Consider the following 4,646-nt stretch of genomic DNA (forward strand, 5'->3'; position numbering starts at 1 on the left):
ATGGCCATCCGAGGCAGTACTGGTATTCACCCTGCTCGCAACGACCCGGAGTGCTACGAGCGATGGGCCCAAGACCCCGGAGCGCTTAGGATGTAGGCCGGCGGGGACCTCTATGCTGAGCCTGGGTAGGGCTGCGACATGTTGATCTTCCAAGGTCGGGCATTGACCCTAGAAAGGCGTGTCCGGCCAGAGTGATCGAGCGTGTTCGGTAACGTGGTGCACCCCTGCAGGGAACATATATATATTCGAATACCGTGTCCGCGGTAATGGACGTCCAGACTTATATCCTGATCTTATATAACTAGAAACGGATACTTGAGATATGTGATGGATATGTGGCTCCGAGATTGCTTTCTCGCAGGGAGTCAAGGAATGATCTCTGACCGTTGTTGTTACAACATGCTTGTTAATTAAACTGCTATTCTTTACTCTTCTACATGCTGCAAGATGCTCAGAGCTGCGTGAAGATGCTAGTCTTTGGTAGGCTAGGCTTTCCCCCTCTATTCTGGCATTCTGCAGTTCAGTCCACAGATACAACCCTTCCATTTGATACAAATGCATACTTAGTATAGATCTGATGCTTGCGAGTAATTTGGATGAGTACTCACGGTTGCTTTGCTACCCCTTTCCCCCCTTCTTTCTTCTTTCCGGTTGATGCAACCAGATGGTGGATCCTTGGAGCCAGATGCCACCGTTGGCGGATACTACTACATGGAGGCCGCCGAAGACCAGGAGTAGTTAGTAGGTCCCAGGCAGGAGGCCTTGCCTCTTTGATCATGTTGCTTTTGTGCTAGACTTCTTAAGGCATCCCTGTTTAACTTATGTCTGCACTCAGATATTGCTGCTTCCGCTGACTCTTGTGTATCGAGCTTGTATTCGAGCCTCGAGGCCCCTGGCTTGTAATATAAAGCTTGTATTATTTTAATTTGTGTCTAGAGTTGTGTTGTGATATCTTCCCGTGAGTCCCTGATCTTGATCGTACACATTTGCGTGTATGATTAGTGTACGGTCTAATCGGGGGTGTCACAAGTTGGTATCAGAGCCGGCTGCATGTAGGATCCCCCTTTCCAACTCCTTGGCCGAAGTTGAGTCTAGTCTTTGAAAAACTGATTTACTAACATGACTGTGTGGCTTACGGGCCCACGTCACCATTGGGTGGTATTAGGATCTTTATTCCTCGTCTATACTTTGGGACTCTGATCTCTCTTCTATTCGGGTTAAATGGTTTTGCAAACTATAACTCTAGGTTCTCGTAAATACTTCTCCTGGAGAGCCCTTTCATTCCAAATGATGGCCCGCTTCACTAGAAGATTTTGAAGATACTCTCCGATGTTTTACCGATTCCCTCGTACCCTTCATCGTTACGATCCCTACCACCAATAAATCCTTATGCGTAACTACCTATGTTATCGTTCATACATTCATCCCCAGTTGCTCTTGTTATTACAAGATGTCCTGAAATACTCTTTGATGTTCCGACAATTCTTTATACTTACTGCCTTCCAGTTCCTTGGCGCATGAATATCCCTACGGATAAATTACTCGCTCTTATCGAGTATCCATTCATCCCCAGTTATTCTTATGCTTCATAAGATACTTTGTAATACAATCCGAGCTTTTGAGGACCTCTGTCGCCAATTGCTCTAGAAGGTCTTACATGCCTACACCCTGGCTATTTCCATATGCCTAGCTGTATCCATTGACGTCCTTTCTCATTGTCATTTTGAGTCTTTTGATTTGATATGTTTGTGAGTAGTCACAATCATCAGTTGGTCCTTATAAATTATCTTTCCGGCTTAAACGTCTTCCTGAACATGAGCCGGTTCTCGGCCAATCAGATTGTCATCGGTTGTGCCCTAAGTCTATTCAACTTATCCATTCTTGATCAGAGCATTTGCTTCTGATCCCTTGATTTGGGAATCATAATTCCTTTGCATTTGAGCTTTGAATTAGTTAGTCGTTTCTATAATCTGATTTCTTTGCATGTTTTCTTCGTCTGGCTGAGTATCAATACTCACATCAGATCCCTCGTGTACCACCGGATCCTTTGTTGGGTTTTATCCAATAGGGTCCTTCATATTCAGTAACCTGGTGAGCTTTTCCTTGGATACATAATGCCTTTGGTAAATTGTATCCCCTGCTTTTGTCAACCATGCTCTGCTTCCAAGCTTGAGTCATTTATTCCTAAAGTTTCTGGTGTGTGTTCCTAAGATGCCCCGATGGGTGGAACCTAAGCCTTCCACAAGCTGTGTGAACTCGAAAACTTCTATGGGTCATACTCTACTAGTGTTATGCTAGATAAAATCTGAACACTATGGCTTTGTTGAAAATGAGAAGTGAATGAAAGGTTATGCATTGGAGAAGTGGGAGTCGACCTTGAACTTTGTGTTCATGCCCATGGACACAATGTACATCCTATCATGGAAGCTTCTTGTTATAATAATAATCCTGTTGTGATAAGTTCATCTAGTATCTATGTTTGGTCCTTCGCAACCGTGGTTCCAACCATGATTGTTCTTCTTTGATTTCATTTCTCGGACAAGTGGAAGTACTTGTCTTCTGTAGATCATTTCACCCGTCCAACCTCTGTTCTGCTATACCCTCGAGTATTACCCTATGGTATCTCGAGATTATTATGGAACTACATAACCTCTTATGAGTTCTTGATCAACTATTATTTCTCGCTGATTCAAATTTTTCACTGGTTCGCGAGAATACAGATAACTGATTCGAGTCTACGCTTTCCTTTCCATTGTTTTGTTTAATCTTCCTTGTAACCTATCTTATCTGAGCAGTGATAATTCCCTGCTTATGTAAACACCTCGGTGTCCAAGCTCTGTCTGTAAGACCTTGTTACTATTATTGATGACATTCCGGTTGCCACCAATTGACGAGAACTTTGCCTATTGGCCCGCCTCGTCTTAACGAGCAGGAAAATGGTTGTCTTCGTCCCTCGCCCTTGGTACCAGTATTGTTGCCAACATAAATGACAAGCTATCCTCTGACCTACCTTGCTATCATGACCATGCAAAATGCTAGCGCCCTTCCTACTTTTTGATCCACATGGCGGGCCCATAACTCACAGTTCCACAAGATCGAAACCTGACTCTCCTATACATCCTTGTTTTCAAAGTTATCCCTCGCGCTTGGCTTCGTATGTAATTCACGGGCCACCTTCCTTGTGATCCGTTCTGGTATCAGACGCAATACTTATTCACATTGCTCTGAACCACTTTCACCCTCTGTTTCAGGCAAGGAACAATTGCCTACCCGGTTTAAGCTTCTTATTGCACCCCCTTACCTTGCTCTTGACGTATTTCTTGAATTCCAACTTGAGAGGTGCCTCTATGCCATGTTCACTGAGATAGCCCCTAGGTACCTATCTTGTGTTGAGCTCCGTCCTTCCCGAGTCTTTCCCCTTACTCCGCCCCTTAAATCTCGGGATGAGATTTCTTGTAGTGGAGGAGAATTGTGACGCCCGGATAATTAAGCTACAGTAATCCTCTGTTAATGATGCCTAGTCACCACTGTTACTCTTGCTAAACCTCACTTGTTTCAAACAGAGGTCAAATTCAAATTCCGAAAACAAGTCAAATTATTATTTCTTCGAACTGTCAAGTAAAAATGTTTGATGGGTTGAAAATATTCGCTAACTAATTGTCATGGATGACTCAACATCATTTGAGATATTTAATTTCCCTTGGAAATTAAAATAGTTCCAAATCAGGTTTTCTTATACTTTTCCATTTGTGAAAAATCCAAATCAATTCAAACTCCTCCCAAACTTTTTGTGGTAGTGCCAAATATTGTAATGTATTTATGTGGCAAGTTCCACATTTTTACAAAGACCAATTGGCAGCTCAAAATACTGCAAGCAGATTCTACAACAGAGTAAAAATAAAATAAAAAGAGAAGGGCCTATTCTACTTGGCACTTTGGCCCAACTAGACAAATGGTCGGCCCAGCCCACCTCCCCTCTCCTTCAACCTGCTACAGGGAGACAGGGGATCGTGGCGCCCATCCGCCGGCAATGTCGTGCATCGCGGCCATCCCCCGCCTCCTCGATGGCTACAAGGGCACCCCAAGCCCCCCCCCTCTTTCCCCCGGGCGAACCCTAGCCGCCTCTCCTTCCTCTCCCCCGTGCTGCGACCTCCTCTGCTCGCCCCGCCCGAGCGACACCATCGCCATGCTGCCTCCACAGATGCGGCCACCGGCCTCCCCAAGCCCTGAGACCGCGACCATGAGGATAGCCACCGTCAACTTTGTCCATCCCGAGCATCAAATCAAGCGGAGCCGCAACGAATCGCCACCATCGAGCTCGTCCTTGAACTTCTGCACCGACGGCCGCCGTTGTCGATTCACCCTGCTCCGCCCCACCCCCGGCTTTCCCGAGCTCGTACACAACCTCCCAGTGAGCCTTGCATGTTCCCCCTTCACCTCCCCCTTGTTCCGTGTCTCGATTCGTTGCCATAGATGCCCCCGCGCGTTGTTGATCGCCATGGACGGAGGTCGGCTCCCCACGCATGCTCGCCGCTCCTGTCGCGCGTCCACCGCGCCCAACGCGGCTGCCGGCCGCGCCCTGGCCACCCCACGGCTCACCCGCCTTGCCCTGCTCGCCCTCTGCTTCTCCTCCCATGCCACTACCG

The sequence above is a fragment of the Triticum dicoccoides genome, chromosome 2B, assembly GCF_002162155.2.
Source record: "Triticum dicoccoides isolate Atlit2015 ecotype Zavitan chromosome 2B, WEW_v2.0, whole genome shotgun sequence".
NCBI classification, from domain to species: Eukaryota; Viridiplantae; Streptophyta; class Magnoliopsida; order Poales; family Poaceae; genus Triticum; species Triticum dicoccoides.